Raw genomic sequence first — 11,305 nt, 5'->3', positions numbered from 1 at the left:
CTTGCATTGATCTGAATTACTGCATCTCAAAATGTCTTCTACTAGAATTTGACTTGCCAAAAGTCACGGAGGTGACTTCTTCCTTCAGGATGTTTCCATAGTGTAGTGGTTATGACGTTCGCCTCACACGCGAAAGGTCACCAGTTCGAAACTGGGTGGAAACAAATTCTTATTTGGAAGGATCTTGCATTGATCTGAATTACTGCATCTCAAAATGTCTTCTACTAGAATTTGACTTGCCAAAAGTCACGGAGGTGACTTCTTCCTTCAGGATGTTTCCATAGTGTAGTGGTTATCACGTTCGCCTAACACGCGAAAGGTCCCCAGTTCGAAACTGGGTGGAAACAATTTCTTATTTGGAAGGATCTTGCATTGATCTGAATTACTGCATCTCAAAATGTCTTCTACTAGAATTTGACTTGCCAAAAGTCATGGAGGTGACTTCTTCCTTCAGGATGTTTCCATAGTGTAGTGGTTATCACGTTCGCTTTACACGCGAAAGGTCCCCAGTTCGAAACTGGGTGGAAACAGATTCTTATTTGAAAGGATCTTGCAATGATCTGAAGTACTGCATCTCAAAAAGTCTTTTACTAGAATTTGACTTGCCAAATGTCACAGAGGTGACTTCTTACTTCAAGTTGTTTCCATAGTGTAGTGGTTATCACGTTCGCCTCACACGCGAAAGGTCCCCAGTTCGAAACTGGGTGGAAACAAATTCTTATTTGGAAGGATCTTGCATTGATCTGAATTACTGCATCTCAAAATGTCTTCTACTAGAATTTGACTTGCCAAAAGTCACGGAGGTGACTTCTTCCTTCAGGATGTTTCCATAGTGTAGTGGTTATCACGTTCGCCTCACACGCGAAAGGTCCCCAGTTCGAAACTGGGTGGAAACAAATTCTTATTCGGAAGGATCTTGCATTGATCTGAATTACTGCATCTCAAAATGTCTTCTACTAGAATTTGACTTGCCAAAAGTCACGGAGGTGACTTCTTCCTTCAGGATGTTTCCATAGTGTAGTGGTTATCACGTTCGCCTAACACGCGAAAGGTCCCCAGTTCGAAACTGGGTGGAAACAATATCTTATTTGGAAGGATCTTGCATTGATCTGAATTACTGCATCTCAAAATGTCTTCTACTAGAATTTGACTTGCCAAATGTCACAGAGGTGACTTCTTCCTTCAGGGTGTTTCCATAGTGTAGTGGTTATCACGTTCGCCTCACACGCGAAAGGTCCCCAGTTCGAAACTGGGTGGAAACAATTTCTTATTTGAAAGGATCTTGCATTGATCTGAATTACTGCATCTCAAAATGTCTTCTACTAGAATTTGACTTGCCAAAAGTCATGGAGGTGACTTCTTCCTTCAGGATGTTTCCATAGTGTAGTGGTTATCACGTTCGCCTAACACGCGAAAGGTCCTCAGTTCGAAACTGGGTGGACAGATTCTTATTTGGAAGGATCTTGCATTTAGCTTAATATTTCTATCTTATGATGTCTTCAACTAGAGTTTGACTTGTCAAAAGTAATCGAGGTGACCTTTTTTTCAGGATGTTTCCATAGTGTAGTGGTTATCACGTTCGCCTCACACGCGAAAGGTCCCCAGTTCGAAACTGGGTGGAAACAAATTCTTATTTGGAAGGATCTTGCATTGATCTGAATTACTGCATCTCAAAATGTCTTCTACTAGAATTTGACTTGCCAAAAGTCACGGAGGTGACTTCTTCCTTCAGGATGTTTCCATAGTGTAGTGGTTATGACGTTCGCCTCACACGCGAAAGGTCACCAGTTCGAAACTGGGTGGAAACAAATTCTTATTTGGAAGGATCTTGCATTGATCTGAATTACTGCATCTCAAAATGTCTTCTACTAGAATTTGACTTGCCAAAAGTCACGGAGGTGACTTCTTCCTTCAGGATGTTTCCATAGTGTAGTGGTTATCACGTTCGCCTAACACGCGAAAGGTCCCCAGTTCGAAACTGGGTGGAAACAATTTCTTATTTGGAAGGATCTTGCATTGATCTGAATTACTGCATCTCAAAATGTCTTCTACTAGAATTTGACTTGCCAAAAGTCATGGAGGTGACTTCTTCCTTCAGGATGTTTCCATAGTGTAGTGGTTATCACGTTCGCTTTACACGCGAAAGGTCCCCAGTTCGAAACTGGGTGGAAACAGATTCTTATTTGGAGGGATCTTGCAATGATCTGAAGTACTGCATCTCAAAAAGTCTTTTACTAGAATTTGACTTGCCAAATGTCACAGAGGTGACTTCTTCCTTCAAGTTGTTTCCATAGTGTAGTGGTTATCACGTTCGCCTCACACGCGAAAGGTCCCCAGTTCGAAACTGGGTGGAAACAAATTCTTATTTGGAAGGATCTTGCATTGATCTGAATTACTGCATCTCAAAATGTCTTCTACTAGAATTTGACTTGCCAAAAGTCACGGAGGTGACTTCTTCCTTCAGGATGTTTCCATAGTGTAGTGGTTATCACGTTCGCCTAACACGCGAAAGGTCCCCAGTTCGAAACTGGGTGGAAACAAATTCTTATTTGGAAGGATCGATCTGAATTACTGCATCTCAAAATGTCTTCTACTAGAATTTGACTTGCCAAAAGTCACGGAGGTGACTTCTTCCTTCAGGATGTTTCCATAGTGTAGTGGTTATCACGTTCGCCTCACACGCGAAAGGTCCCCAGTTCGAAACTGGGTGGAAACAAATTCTTATTCGGAAGGATCTTGCATTGATCTGAATTACTGCATCTCAAAATGTCTTCTACTAGAATTTGACTTGCCAAAAGTCACGGAGGTGACTTCTTCCTTCAGGATGTTTCCATAGTGTAGTGGTTATCACGTTCGCCTAACACGCGAAAGGTCCCCAGTTCGAAACTGGGTGGAAACAATATCTTATTTGGAAGGATCTTGCATTGATCTGAATTACTGCATCTCAAAATGTCTTCTACTAGAATTTGACTTGCCAAATGTCACAGAGGTGACTTCTTCCTTCAGGGTGTTTCCATAGTGTAGTGGTTATCACGTTCGCCTCACACGCGAAAGGTCCCCAGTTCGAAACTGGGTGGAAACAATTTCTTATTTGAAAGGATCTTGCATTGATCTGAATTACTGCATCTCAAAATGTCTTCTACTAGAATTTGACTTGCCAAAAGTCATGGAGGTGACTTCTTCCTTCAGGATGTTTCCATAGTGTAGTGGTTATCACGTTCGCCTAACACGCGAAAGGTCCCCAGTTCGAAACTGGGTGGACAGATTCTTATTTGGAAGGATCTTGCATTTAGCTTAATATTTCTATCTTATGATGTCTTCAACTAGAGTTTGACTTGTCAAAAGTAATCGAGGTGACCTTTTTTTCAGGATGTTTCCATAGTGTAGTGGTTATCACGTTCGCCTCACACGCGAAAGGTCCCCAGTTCGAAACTGGGTGGAAACAAATTCTTATTTGGAAGGATCTTGCATTGATCTGAATTACTGCATCTCAAAATGTCTTCTACTAGAATTTGACTTGCCAAAAGTCACGGAGGTGACTTCTTCCTTCAGGATGTTTCCATAGTGTAGTGGTTATGAAGTTCGCCTCACACGCGAAAGGTCCCCAGTTCGAAACTGGGTGGAAACAAATTCTTATTTGGAAGGATCTTGCATTGATCTGAATTACTGCATCTCAAAATGTCTTCTACTAGAATTTGACTTGCCAAAAGTCACGGAGGTGACTTCTTCCTTCAGGATGTTTCCATAGTGTAGTGGTTATCACGTTCGCCTAACACGCGAAAGGTCCCCAGTTCGAAACTGGGTGGAAACAAATTCTTATTTGGAAGGATCTTGCATTGATCTGAATTACTGCATCTCAAAATGTCTTCTACTAGAATTTGACTTGCCAAATGTCACAGAGGTGACTTCTTCCTTCAGGGTGTTTCCATAGTGTAGTGGTTATCACGTTCGCCTCACACGCGAAAGGTCCCCAGTTCGAAACTGGGTGGAAACAATTTCTTATTTGAAAGGATCTTGCATTGATCTGAATTACTGCATCTCAAAATGTCTTCTACTAGAATTTGACTTGCCAAAAGTCATGGAGGTGACTTCTTCCTTCAGGATGTTTCCATAGTGTAGTGGTTATCACGTTCGCTTTACACGCGAAAGGTCCCCAGTTCGAAACTGGGTGGAAACAGATTCTTATTTGGAGGGATCTTGCAATGATCTGAAGCACTGCATCTCAAAAAGTCTTTTACTAGAATTTGACTTGCCAAATGTCACAGAGGTGACTTCTTCCTTCAAGTTGTTTCCATAGTGTAGTGGTTATCACGTTCGCCTCACACGCGAAAGGTCCCCAGTTCGAAACTGGGTGGAAACAAATTCTTATTTGGAAGGATCTTGCATTGATCTGAATTACTGCATCTCAAAATGTCTTCTACTAGAATTTGACTTGCCAAAAGTCACGGAGGTGACTTCTTCCTTCAGGATGTTTCCATAGTGTAGTGGTTATCACGTTCGCCTAACACGCGAAAGGTCCCCAGTTCGAAACTGGGTGGAAACAAATTCTTATTTGGAAGGATCTTGCATTGATCTGAATTACTGCATCTCAAAATGTCTTCTACTAGAATTTGACTTGCCAAATGTCACAGAGGTGACTTCTTCCTTCAGGGTGTTTCCATAGTGTAGTGGTTATCACGTTCGCCTCACACGCGAAAGGTCCCCAGTTCGAAACTGGGTGGAAACAATTTCTTATTTGAAAGGATCTTGCATTGATCTGAATTACTGCATCTCAAAATGTCTTCTACTAGAATTTGACTTGCCAAAAGTCATGGAGGTGACTTCTTCCTTCAGGATGTTTCCATAGTGTAGTGGTTATCACGTTCGCCTAACACGCGAAAGGTCCCCAGTTCGAAACTGGGTGGAAACAGATTCTTATTTGGAAGGATCTTGCATTTAGCTTAATATTTCTATCTTATGATGTCTTCAACTAGAGTTTGACTTGTCAAAAGTAATCGAGGTGACCTTTTTTTCAGGATGTTTCCATAGTGTAGTGGTTATCACGTTCGCCTCACACGCGAAAGGTCCCCAGTTCGAAACTGGGTGGAAACGATTTCTTATTTGAAAGGATCTTGCATTGATCTGAATTACTGCATCTCAAAATGTCTTCTACTAGAATTTGACTTGCCAAAAGTCATGGAGGTGACTTCTTCCTTCAGGATGTTTCCATAGTGTAGTGGTTATCACGTTCGCCTAACACGCGAAAGGTCCCCAGTTCGAAACTGGGTGGAAACAGATTCTTATTTGGAAGGATCTTGCATTTAGCTTAATATTTCGATCTTATGATGTCTTCAACTAGAGTTTGACTTGTCAAAAGTAATCGAGGTGACCTTTTTTTCAGGATGTTTCCATAGTGTAGTGGTTATCACGTTCGCTTCACACGCGAAAGGTCCCCAGTTCGAAACTGGGTGGAAACAATTTCTTATTTGAAAGGATCTTGCATTGATCTGAATTACTGCATCTCAAAATGTCTTCTACTAGAATTTGACTTGCCAAAAGTCATGGAGGTGACTTCTTCCTTCAGGATGTTTCCATAGTGTAGTGGTTATCACGTTCGCCTAACACGCGAAAGGTCCCCAGTTTGAAACTGGGTGGAAACAGATTCTTATTTGGAAGGATCTTGCATTTAGCTTAATATTTCTATCTTATGATGTCTTCAACTAGAGTTTGACTTGTCAAAAGTAATCGAGGTGACCTTTTTTTCAGGATGTTTCCATAGTGTAGTGGTTATCACGTTCGCCTCACACGCGAAAGGTCCCCAGTTCGAAACTGGGTGGAAACAATTTCTTATTTGGAAGGATCTTGCATTGATCTGAATTACTGCATCTCAAAATGTCTTCTACTAGAATTTGACTTGCCAAAAGTCATGGAGGTGACTTCTTCCTTCAGGATGTTTCCATAGTGTAGTGGTTATCACGTTCGCTTTACACGCGAAAGGTCCCCAGTTCGAAACTGGGTGGAAACAGATTCTTATTTGGAGGGATCTTGCAATGATCTGAAGTACTGCATCTCAAAAAGTCTTTTACTAGAATTTGACTTGCCAAATGTCACAGAGGTGACTTCTTCCTTCAAGTTGTTTCCATAGTGTAGTGGTTATCACGTTCGCCTCACACACGAAAGGTCCCCAGTTCGAAACTGGGTGGAAACAAATTCTTATTCGGAAGGATCTTGCATTGATCTGAATTACTGCATCTCAAAATGTCTTCTACTAGAATTTGACTTGCCAAAAGTCACGGAGGTGACTTCTTCCTTCAGGATGTTTCCATAGTGTAGTGGTTATCACGTTCGCCTCACACGCGAAAGGTCCCCAGTTCGAAACTGGGTGGAAACAATTTCTTATTTGAAAGGATCTTGCATTGATCTGAATTACTGCATCTCAAAATGTCTTCTACTAGAATTTGACTTGCCAAAAGTCATGGAGGTGACTTCTTCCTTCAGGATGTTTCCATAGTGTAGTGGTTATCACGTTCGCCTAACACGCGAAAGGTCCCCAGTTCGAAACTGGGTGGAAACAGATTCTTATTTGGAAGGATCTTGCAATGATCTGAAGTACTGCATCTCAAAAAGTCTTTTACTAGAATTTTACTTGCCAAAAGTCATGGAGGTGACTTCTTCCTTCAGGATGTTTCCATAGTGTAGTGGTTATCACGTTCGCTTTACACGCGAAAGGTCCCCAGTTCGAAACTGGGTGGAAACAGATTCTTATTTGGAGGGATCTTGCAATGATCTGAAGTACTGCATCTCAAAAAGTCTTTTACTAGAATTTTACTTGCCAAATGTCACAGAGGTGACTTCTTCCTTCAAGTTGTTTCCATAGTGTAGTGGTTATCACGTTCGCCTAACACGCGAAAAGTCCCCAGTTCGAAACTGGGTGGAAACAGATTCTTATTTGGAAGGATCTTACATTTAGCTTAATATTTCTATCTTATGATGTCTTCAACTAGAGTTTGACTTGTCAAAAGTAATCGAGGTGACCTTTTTTTCAGGATGTTTCCATAGTGTAGTGGTTATCACGTTCGCCTCACACGCGAAAGGTCCCCAGTTCGAAACTGGGTGGAAACAATTTCTTATTTGGAAGGATCTTGCATTGATCTGAATTACTGCATCTCAAAATGTCTTCTACTAGAATTTGACTTGCCAAAAGTCATGGAGGTGACTTCTTCCTTCAGGATGTTTCCATAGTGTAGTGGTTATCACGTTCGCTTTACACGCGAAAGGTCCCCAGTTCGAAACTGGGTGGAAACAGATTCTTATTTGGAGGGATCTTGCAATGATCTGAAGTACTGCATCTCAAAAAGTCTTTTACTAGAATTTTACTTGCCAAATGTCACAGAGGTGACTTCTTCCTTCAAGTTGTTTCCATAGTGTAGTGGTTATCACGTTCGCCTCACACGCGAAAGGTCCCCAGTTCGAAACTGGGTGGAAACAAATTCTTATTCGGAAGGATCTTGCATTGATCTGAATTACTGCATCTCAAAATGTCTTCTACTAGAATTTGACTTGCCAAAAGTCACGGAGGTGACTTCTTCCTTCAGGATGTTTCCTTAGTGTAGTGGTTATCACGTTCGCCTAACACGCGAAAGGTCCCCAGTTCGAAACTGGGTGGAAACAAATTCTTATTTGGAAGGATCTTCCATTGATCTGAATTACTGCATCTCAAAATGTCTTCTACTAGAATTTGACTTGCCAAATGTCACAGAGGTGACTTCTTCCTTCAGGGTGTTTCCATAGTGTAGTGGTTATCACGTTCGCCTCACACGCGAAAGGTCCCCAGTTCGAAACTGGGTGGAAACAATTTCTTATTTGAAAGGATCTTGCATTGATCTGAATTACTGCATCTCAAAATGTCTTCTACTAGAATTTGACTTGCCAAAAGTCATGGAGGTGACTTCTTCCTTCAGGATGTTTCCATAGTGTAGTGGTTATCACGTTCGCCTAACACGCGAAAGGTCCCCAGTTCGAAACTGGGTGGAAACAGATTCTTATTTGGAAGGATCTTGCATTTAGCTTAATATTTCTATCTTATGATGTCTTCAACTAGAGTTTGACTTGTCAAAAGTAATCGAGGTGACCTTTTTTTCAGGATGTTTCCATAGTGTAGTGGTTATCACGTTCGCCTCACACGCGAAAGGTCCCCAGTTCGAAACTGGGTGGAAACAATTTCTTATTTGAAAGGATCTTGCATTGATCTGAATTACTGCATCTCAAAATGTCTTCTACTAGAATTTGACTTGCCAAAAGTCATGGAGGTGACTTCTTCCTTCAGGATGTTTCCATAGTGTAGTGGTTATCACGTTCGCTTTACACGCGAAAGGTCCCCAGTTCGAAACTGGGTGGAAACAGATTGTTATTTGGAGGGATCTTGCAATGATCTGAAGTACTGCATCTCAAAAAGTCTTTTACTAGAATTTGACTTGCCAAATGTCACAGAGGTGACTTCTTCCTTCAAGTTGTTTCCATAGTGTAGTGGTTATCACGTTCGCCTCACACGCGAAAGGTCCCCAGTTCGAAACTGGGTGGAAACAAATTCTTATTCGGAAGGATCTTGCATTGATCTGAATTACTGCATCTCAAAATGTCTTCTACTAGAATTTGACTTGCCAAAAGTCACGGAGGTGACTTCTTCCTTCAGGATGTTTCCATAGTGTAGTGGTTATCACGTTCGCCTAACACGCGAAAGGTCCCCAGTTCGAAACTGGGTGGAAACAATTTCTTATTTGGAAGGATCTTGCATTGATCTGAATTACTGCATCTCAAAATGTCTTCTACTAGAATTTGACTTGCCAAATGTCACAGAGGTGACTTCTTCCTTCAGGGTGTTTCCATAGTGTAGTGGTTATCACGTTCGCCTCACACGCGGGGGCCAGCCGTGTATAGGTGTAACGGAGAAACAGCCAATCAGATTGAAGCTTTATTCTGCCCTGTGCATATCATTATCTATTTTATTATTTAATTATTTAATTGAAAGGCACGGGTTCGAATCCCGTCAGAAACATTATGAAATATGAAAAAAATGAGTGGAAGGGATTGGAAATAATTATTCTTTAAATAAATGTTCAACTGCAAATGTAAAATATAACTTAATATTTTATATAATTTGTTTTTGATGGAAGAAATGCTGCTCCTTCAGCACAGTACAATACTGCAATAATAATAATAATAATTATAATAATAATAATAATAATAATAATAATAATAATAATATAATGCAACATTGCAGAGGAGAGTACTTTTCCAGTTATTCTCTTATTTTTTGTTTAATTATCATTAATGTCTTCCAGAAGAAAAAAGAAAGGCAATGTGTAGTATTTCAGAAGAAAGGTTCCATTTTATTTGTGAACAAGTTATAAATTACAGATAGTAAACAGTTATGAACAACATTGGTTAAAAAAAACAGCATTCTGTGTGTGTGTGTGTGTGCGTGCGTGCGTGACAGGCAGTGTGTGCACGTGTGTGTCTAAGCCTGTGTGCGTGTGAAGGTGTGCGTGACAGCGTGTGTGTGAGTGTGTGATAAAATCATCTCTAAAAAGTAATACAAGTTGTTAAATTAAATAATTAAGTTATGGTTATGGGATTTTGCAGACGCCTTTGTCCAAAGTGACACACACATAAAAAAACAACATAATATTTAAAATTTAACAGGGAACAGATTAGAATGTTGGTCAAACTATAATAAGGAGAATAATAATACTAAACAACAATGTCAATTCAATCAATAGCCTAATAAAATAAGTCATGAAAATGAGGGAAAAAGCAAAAATAAACAATAATGTCCATTCAATCAATAATATAAAACAACAATGGCATGGTAAGACTATAAAAAGGATTATATTAAGTGATACAAAACATTACAGAACATTGGAGAACAGCATTCTATGACTAAATGAACACCAGCTGAAGAAGGCAAAGTGTGTGTGTGTGTGTGTGTGTGTGTGTGTGTGTGTGTGTGTGTGTGTGCCTGTGTGCGTGTGGGTCGGCTGCTGCTAGACGATACACTTAGACACTGCTGCTGGGCGATACACTGATACTGCTGCTGGCCCTGAGTCTGCTACGGCTGGACGATACACTGCCGATGCTGCTGGGTCCTGGGTGCACTGCTGTCATTGCTGATGCTGCTGGGCCCTGGGTGCGCTGCTGTCATTGCTGATGCTGCTGGGCCCTGGGTCAGCTACTGCTGGATGATACACTGCCGATGCTGCTGGGCCCTGGGTCGGCTGCTGTCAGACGATCCCCCACCACTGCTAAACCCGCCACTGCTAAACCGGCCGCTGCTGTCAGACGATACACCGCCACTGCTGAACCCGCCACTGCTGACAGACGATACACCACCACTGCTAAACCCGCCACTGCTGAACCCGCCACTGCTGACAGACGATACACCGCCACTGCTGCTGGGCTGTGGGTCCACTACTGCTGGACGATACACTGTCGATGCTGCTGGGCCCTGGGTCGACTGCTGTCAGACGATACACCGCCACTGCTGAACCCGCCACTGCTGACAGACGATACACCGCCACTGCTGCTGGGCTGTGGGTCAGCTACTGCTGGACGATACACTGTCGATGCTGCTGGGCCCTGGGTCGACTGCTGTCAGACGATACACCGCCACTGCTGCTGGGCTGTGGGTCAGCTACTGCTGCACGATACACTGTCGATGCTGCTGGGCCCTGGGTCGACTGCTGTCAGACTATACACCGCCACTGCTGCTGGGCTGTGGGTCCACTGCTGCTGGACGATACGTTGCCGATGCTGCTGGGTTCTGGGTCGACCCTGCTGAGCCCGTCTGCAGTGCCTGGTCAAGGTGCCACCACAGTCCTCTCTGTCTCCCTTTGTGTTCTGACGGACCTGTACAAATAATTAAATGTCACCATTTATGTACAGTCCTTAAAGCGGGTAACTGAATATGACCACAGCGTTGTGCTAAAACATTTGACCTACCATTGGGAGAGTATCCATTGATTTAGCTCACACAGCTGTATCGGCGCCCGACCCATCAGCCTGCGCACATCACGCTTTGGGGTCGCCTCCTTTCAGTGCCACTGTGTCCCTTGCCTCCATGCACACCCTGTCCACCCTCTTGATCTTCTAGGTAGTGGTCCCCTTCTGGCGGTACTCAAGGGCCAGTTCTGCTGCAGCGGAGAGCCACAGGGTCAGTTGGGAGGACGCGGACTCAAACCTAAAGGAGGACACAGACGCAACTTTCTATGAGGAAAAGACAAACAATTTAAATCACACCATATGGAATCCATTTTGAAGACACACACAG

General features: G+C 42.4%; 48 non-coding genes across 48 annotated transcripts; all 48 read left to right on the top strand.

Moving 5' to 3' along the window:
- Nucleotides 1-91: 91 nt before the first annotated feature.
- On the top strand, nt 92-164 carry trnav-cac (transfer RNA valine (anticodon CAC)). The gene has a single exon. It is a non-coding gene; the product is annotated as a tRNA-Val (tRNA).
- Nucleotides 165-274: 110 nt separating this feature from the next.
- Nucleotides 275-347, top strand: trnav-aac (transfer RNA valine (anticodon AAC)). The gene has a single exon. It is a non-coding gene; the product is annotated as a tRNA-Val (tRNA).
- A 110-nt stretch (nt 348-457) lies between these two features.
- On the top strand, nt 458-530 carry trnav-uac (transfer RNA valine (anticodon UAC)). Its single transcript has one exon. It is a non-coding gene; the product is annotated as a tRNA-Val (tRNA).
- Nucleotides 531-640: 110 nt separating this feature from the next.
- On the top strand, nt 641-713 carry trnav-cac (transfer RNA valine (anticodon CAC)). The gene has a single exon. It is a non-coding gene; the product is annotated as a tRNA-Val (tRNA).
- Nucleotides 714-823: 110 nt separating this feature from the next.
- On the top strand, nt 824-896 carry trnav-cac (transfer RNA valine (anticodon CAC)). The gene has a single exon. It is a non-coding gene; the product is annotated as a tRNA-Val (tRNA).
- Nucleotides 897-1,006: 110 nt separating this feature from the next.
- On the top strand, nt 1,007-1,079 carry trnav-aac (transfer RNA valine (anticodon AAC)). Its single transcript has one exon. It is a non-coding gene; the product is annotated as a tRNA-Val (tRNA).
- A 110-nt stretch (nt 1,080-1,189) lies between these two features.
- trnav-cac (transfer RNA valine (anticodon CAC)) lies at nt 1,190-1,262 on the top strand. Its single transcript has one exon. It is a non-coding gene; the product is annotated as a tRNA-Val (tRNA).
- A 108-nt stretch (nt 1,263-1,370) lies between these two features.
- Nucleotides 1,371-1,445, top strand: trnav-aac (transfer RNA valine (anticodon AAC)). The gene has a single exon. It is a non-coding gene; the product is annotated as a tRNA-Val (tRNA).
- Nucleotides 1,446-1,552: 107 nt separating this feature from the next.
- trnav-cac (transfer RNA valine (anticodon CAC)) lies at nt 1,553-1,625 on the top strand. The gene has a single exon. It is a non-coding gene; the product is annotated as a tRNA-Val (tRNA).
- Nucleotides 1,626-1,735: 110 nt separating this feature from the next.
- trnav-cac (transfer RNA valine (anticodon CAC)) lies at nt 1,736-1,808 on the top strand. The gene has a single exon. It is a non-coding gene; the product is annotated as a tRNA-Val (tRNA).
- Nucleotides 1,809-1,918: 110 nt separating this feature from the next.
- trnav-aac (transfer RNA valine (anticodon AAC)) lies at nt 1,919-1,991 on the top strand. Its single transcript has one exon. It is a non-coding gene; the product is annotated as a tRNA-Val (tRNA).
- A 110-nt stretch (nt 1,992-2,101) lies between these two features.
- Nucleotides 2,102-2,174, top strand: trnav-uac (transfer RNA valine (anticodon UAC)). Its single transcript has one exon. It is a non-coding gene; the product is annotated as a tRNA-Val (tRNA).
- A 110-nt stretch (nt 2,175-2,284) lies between these two features.
- Nucleotides 2,285-2,357, top strand: trnav-cac (transfer RNA valine (anticodon CAC)). Its single transcript has one exon. It is a non-coding gene; the product is annotated as a tRNA-Val (tRNA).
- A 110-nt stretch (nt 2,358-2,467) lies between these two features.
- trnav-aac (transfer RNA valine (anticodon AAC)) lies at nt 2,468-2,540 on the top strand. The gene has a single exon. It is a non-coding gene; the product is annotated as a tRNA-Val (tRNA).
- Nucleotides 2,541-2,643: 103 nt separating this feature from the next.
- Nucleotides 2,644-2,716, top strand: trnav-cac (transfer RNA valine (anticodon CAC)). The gene has a single exon. It is a non-coding gene; the product is annotated as a tRNA-Val (tRNA).
- Nucleotides 2,717-2,826: 110 nt separating this feature from the next.
- On the top strand, nt 2,827-2,899 carry trnav-aac (transfer RNA valine (anticodon AAC)). The gene has a single exon. It is a non-coding gene; the product is annotated as a tRNA-Val (tRNA).
- Nucleotides 2,900-3,009: 110 nt separating this feature from the next.
- Nucleotides 3,010-3,082, top strand: trnav-cac (transfer RNA valine (anticodon CAC)). The gene has a single exon. It is a non-coding gene; the product is annotated as a tRNA-Val (tRNA).
- A 108-nt stretch (nt 3,083-3,190) lies between these two features.
- Nucleotides 3,191-3,265, top strand: trnav-aac (transfer RNA valine (anticodon AAC)). Its single transcript has one exon. It is a non-coding gene; the product is annotated as a tRNA-Val (tRNA).
- A 107-nt stretch (nt 3,266-3,372) lies between these two features.
- Nucleotides 3,373-3,445, top strand: trnav-cac (transfer RNA valine (anticodon CAC)). The gene has a single exon. It is a non-coding gene; the product is annotated as a tRNA-Val (tRNA).
- A 110-nt stretch (nt 3,446-3,555) lies between these two features.
- Nucleotides 3,556-3,628, top strand: trnav-cac (transfer RNA valine (anticodon CAC)). Its single transcript has one exon. It is a non-coding gene; the product is annotated as a tRNA-Val (tRNA).
- Nucleotides 3,629-3,738: 110 nt separating this feature from the next.
- Nucleotides 3,739-3,811, top strand: trnav-aac (transfer RNA valine (anticodon AAC)). The gene has a single exon. It is a non-coding gene; the product is annotated as a tRNA-Val (tRNA).
- A 110-nt stretch (nt 3,812-3,921) lies between these two features.
- Nucleotides 3,922-3,994, top strand: trnav-cac (transfer RNA valine (anticodon CAC)). Its single transcript has one exon. It is a non-coding gene; the product is annotated as a tRNA-Val (tRNA).
- Nucleotides 3,995-4,104: 110 nt separating this feature from the next.
- On the top strand, nt 4,105-4,177 carry trnav-uac (transfer RNA valine (anticodon UAC)). Its single transcript has one exon. It is a non-coding gene; the product is annotated as a tRNA-Val (tRNA).
- A 110-nt stretch (nt 4,178-4,287) lies between these two features.
- Nucleotides 4,288-4,360, top strand: trnav-cac (transfer RNA valine (anticodon CAC)). Its single transcript has one exon. It is a non-coding gene; the product is annotated as a tRNA-Val (tRNA).
- Nucleotides 4,361-4,470: 110 nt separating this feature from the next.
- Nucleotides 4,471-4,543, top strand: trnav-aac (transfer RNA valine (anticodon AAC)). Its single transcript has one exon. It is a non-coding gene; the product is annotated as a tRNA-Val (tRNA).
- Nucleotides 4,544-4,653: 110 nt separating this feature from the next.
- trnav-cac (transfer RNA valine (anticodon CAC)) lies at nt 4,654-4,726 on the top strand. The gene has a single exon. It is a non-coding gene; the product is annotated as a tRNA-Val (tRNA).
- A 110-nt stretch (nt 4,727-4,836) lies between these two features.
- Nucleotides 4,837-4,909, top strand: trnav-aac (transfer RNA valine (anticodon AAC)). Its single transcript has one exon. It is a non-coding gene; the product is annotated as a tRNA-Val (tRNA).
- A 109-nt stretch (nt 4,910-5,018) lies between these two features.
- On the top strand, nt 5,019-5,091 carry trnav-cac (transfer RNA valine (anticodon CAC)). Its single transcript has one exon. It is a non-coding gene; the product is annotated as a tRNA-Val (tRNA).
- A 110-nt stretch (nt 5,092-5,201) lies between these two features.
- Nucleotides 5,202-5,274, top strand: trnav-aac (transfer RNA valine (anticodon AAC)). The gene has a single exon. It is a non-coding gene; the product is annotated as a tRNA-Val (tRNA).
- A 109-nt stretch (nt 5,275-5,383) lies between these two features.
- trnav-cac (transfer RNA valine (anticodon CAC)) lies at nt 5,384-5,456 on the top strand. Its single transcript has one exon. It is a non-coding gene; the product is annotated as a tRNA-Val (tRNA).
- A 110-nt stretch (nt 5,457-5,566) lies between these two features.
- Nucleotides 5,567-5,639, top strand: trnav-aac (transfer RNA valine (anticodon AAC)). The gene has a single exon. It is a non-coding gene; the product is annotated as a tRNA-Val (tRNA).
- A 109-nt stretch (nt 5,640-5,748) lies between these two features.
- trnav-cac (transfer RNA valine (anticodon CAC)) lies at nt 5,749-5,821 on the top strand. Its single transcript has one exon. It is a non-coding gene; the product is annotated as a tRNA-Val (tRNA).
- Nucleotides 5,822-5,931: 110 nt separating this feature from the next.
- trnav-uac (transfer RNA valine (anticodon UAC)) lies at nt 5,932-6,004 on the top strand. Its single transcript has one exon. It is a non-coding gene; the product is annotated as a tRNA-Val (tRNA).
- Nucleotides 6,005-6,114: 110 nt separating this feature from the next.
- On the top strand, nt 6,115-6,187 carry trnav-cac (transfer RNA valine (anticodon CAC)). Its single transcript has one exon. It is a non-coding gene; the product is annotated as a tRNA-Val (tRNA).
- A 110-nt stretch (nt 6,188-6,297) lies between these two features.
- trnav-cac (transfer RNA valine (anticodon CAC)) lies at nt 6,298-6,370 on the top strand. The gene has a single exon. It is a non-coding gene; the product is annotated as a tRNA-Val (tRNA).
- Nucleotides 6,371-6,480: 110 nt separating this feature from the next.
- On the top strand, nt 6,481-6,553 carry trnav-aac (transfer RNA valine (anticodon AAC)). The gene has a single exon. It is a non-coding gene; the product is annotated as a tRNA-Val (tRNA).
- Nucleotides 6,554-6,663: 110 nt separating this feature from the next.
- On the top strand, nt 6,664-6,736 carry trnav-uac (transfer RNA valine (anticodon UAC)). Its single transcript has one exon. It is a non-coding gene; the product is annotated as a tRNA-Val (tRNA).
- Nucleotides 6,737-6,846: 110 nt separating this feature from the next.
- trnav-aac (transfer RNA valine (anticodon AAC)) lies at nt 6,847-6,919 on the top strand. The gene has a single exon. It is a non-coding gene; the product is annotated as a tRNA-Val (tRNA).
- A 109-nt stretch (nt 6,920-7,028) lies between these two features.
- Nucleotides 7,029-7,101, top strand: trnav-cac (transfer RNA valine (anticodon CAC)). The gene has a single exon. It is a non-coding gene; the product is annotated as a tRNA-Val (tRNA).
- A 110-nt stretch (nt 7,102-7,211) lies between these two features.
- Nucleotides 7,212-7,284, top strand: trnav-uac (transfer RNA valine (anticodon UAC)). The gene has a single exon. It is a non-coding gene; the product is annotated as a tRNA-Val (tRNA).
- A 110-nt stretch (nt 7,285-7,394) lies between these two features.
- Nucleotides 7,395-7,467, top strand: trnav-cac (transfer RNA valine (anticodon CAC)). Its single transcript has one exon. It is a non-coding gene; the product is annotated as a tRNA-Val (tRNA).
- Nucleotides 7,468-7,577: 110 nt separating this feature from the next.
- On the top strand, nt 7,578-7,650 carry trnav-aac (transfer RNA valine (anticodon AAC)). The gene has a single exon. It is a non-coding gene; the product is annotated as a tRNA-Val (tRNA).
- A 110-nt stretch (nt 7,651-7,760) lies between these two features.
- On the top strand, nt 7,761-7,833 carry trnav-cac (transfer RNA valine (anticodon CAC)). The gene has a single exon. It is a non-coding gene; the product is annotated as a tRNA-Val (tRNA).
- A 110-nt stretch (nt 7,834-7,943) lies between these two features.
- Nucleotides 7,944-8,016, top strand: trnav-aac (transfer RNA valine (anticodon AAC)). The gene has a single exon. It is a non-coding gene; the product is annotated as a tRNA-Val (tRNA).
- Nucleotides 8,017-8,125: 109 nt separating this feature from the next.
- trnav-cac (transfer RNA valine (anticodon CAC)) lies at nt 8,126-8,198 on the top strand. The gene has a single exon. It is a non-coding gene; the product is annotated as a tRNA-Val (tRNA).
- A 110-nt stretch (nt 8,199-8,308) lies between these two features.
- trnav-uac (transfer RNA valine (anticodon UAC)) lies at nt 8,309-8,381 on the top strand. Its single transcript has one exon. It is a non-coding gene; the product is annotated as a tRNA-Val (tRNA).
- A 110-nt stretch (nt 8,382-8,491) lies between these two features.
- trnav-cac (transfer RNA valine (anticodon CAC)) lies at nt 8,492-8,564 on the top strand. Its single transcript has one exon. It is a non-coding gene; the product is annotated as a tRNA-Val (tRNA).
- A 110-nt stretch (nt 8,565-8,674) lies between these two features.
- Nucleotides 8,675-8,747, top strand: trnav-aac (transfer RNA valine (anticodon AAC)). Its single transcript has one exon. It is a non-coding gene; the product is annotated as a tRNA-Val (tRNA).
- The last annotated feature ends 2,558 nt before the right edge of the window (nt 8,748-11,305 follow it).

The sequence above is a fragment of the Alosa pseudoharengus genome, unplaced genomic scaffold (assembly GCF_046254945.1).
Source record: "Alosa pseudoharengus isolate Yale_2024_CS ecotype anadromous, Long Island Sound unplaced genomic scaffold, YU_APseudo_1.1 YU_APseudo_1.1_scf_141, whole genome shotgun sequence".
NCBI lineage: Eukaryota > Metazoa > Chordata > Actinopteri > Clupeiformes > Clupeidae > Alosa > Alosa pseudoharengus.
This window is presented reverse-complemented; position numbering and strand designations above follow the sequence as displayed.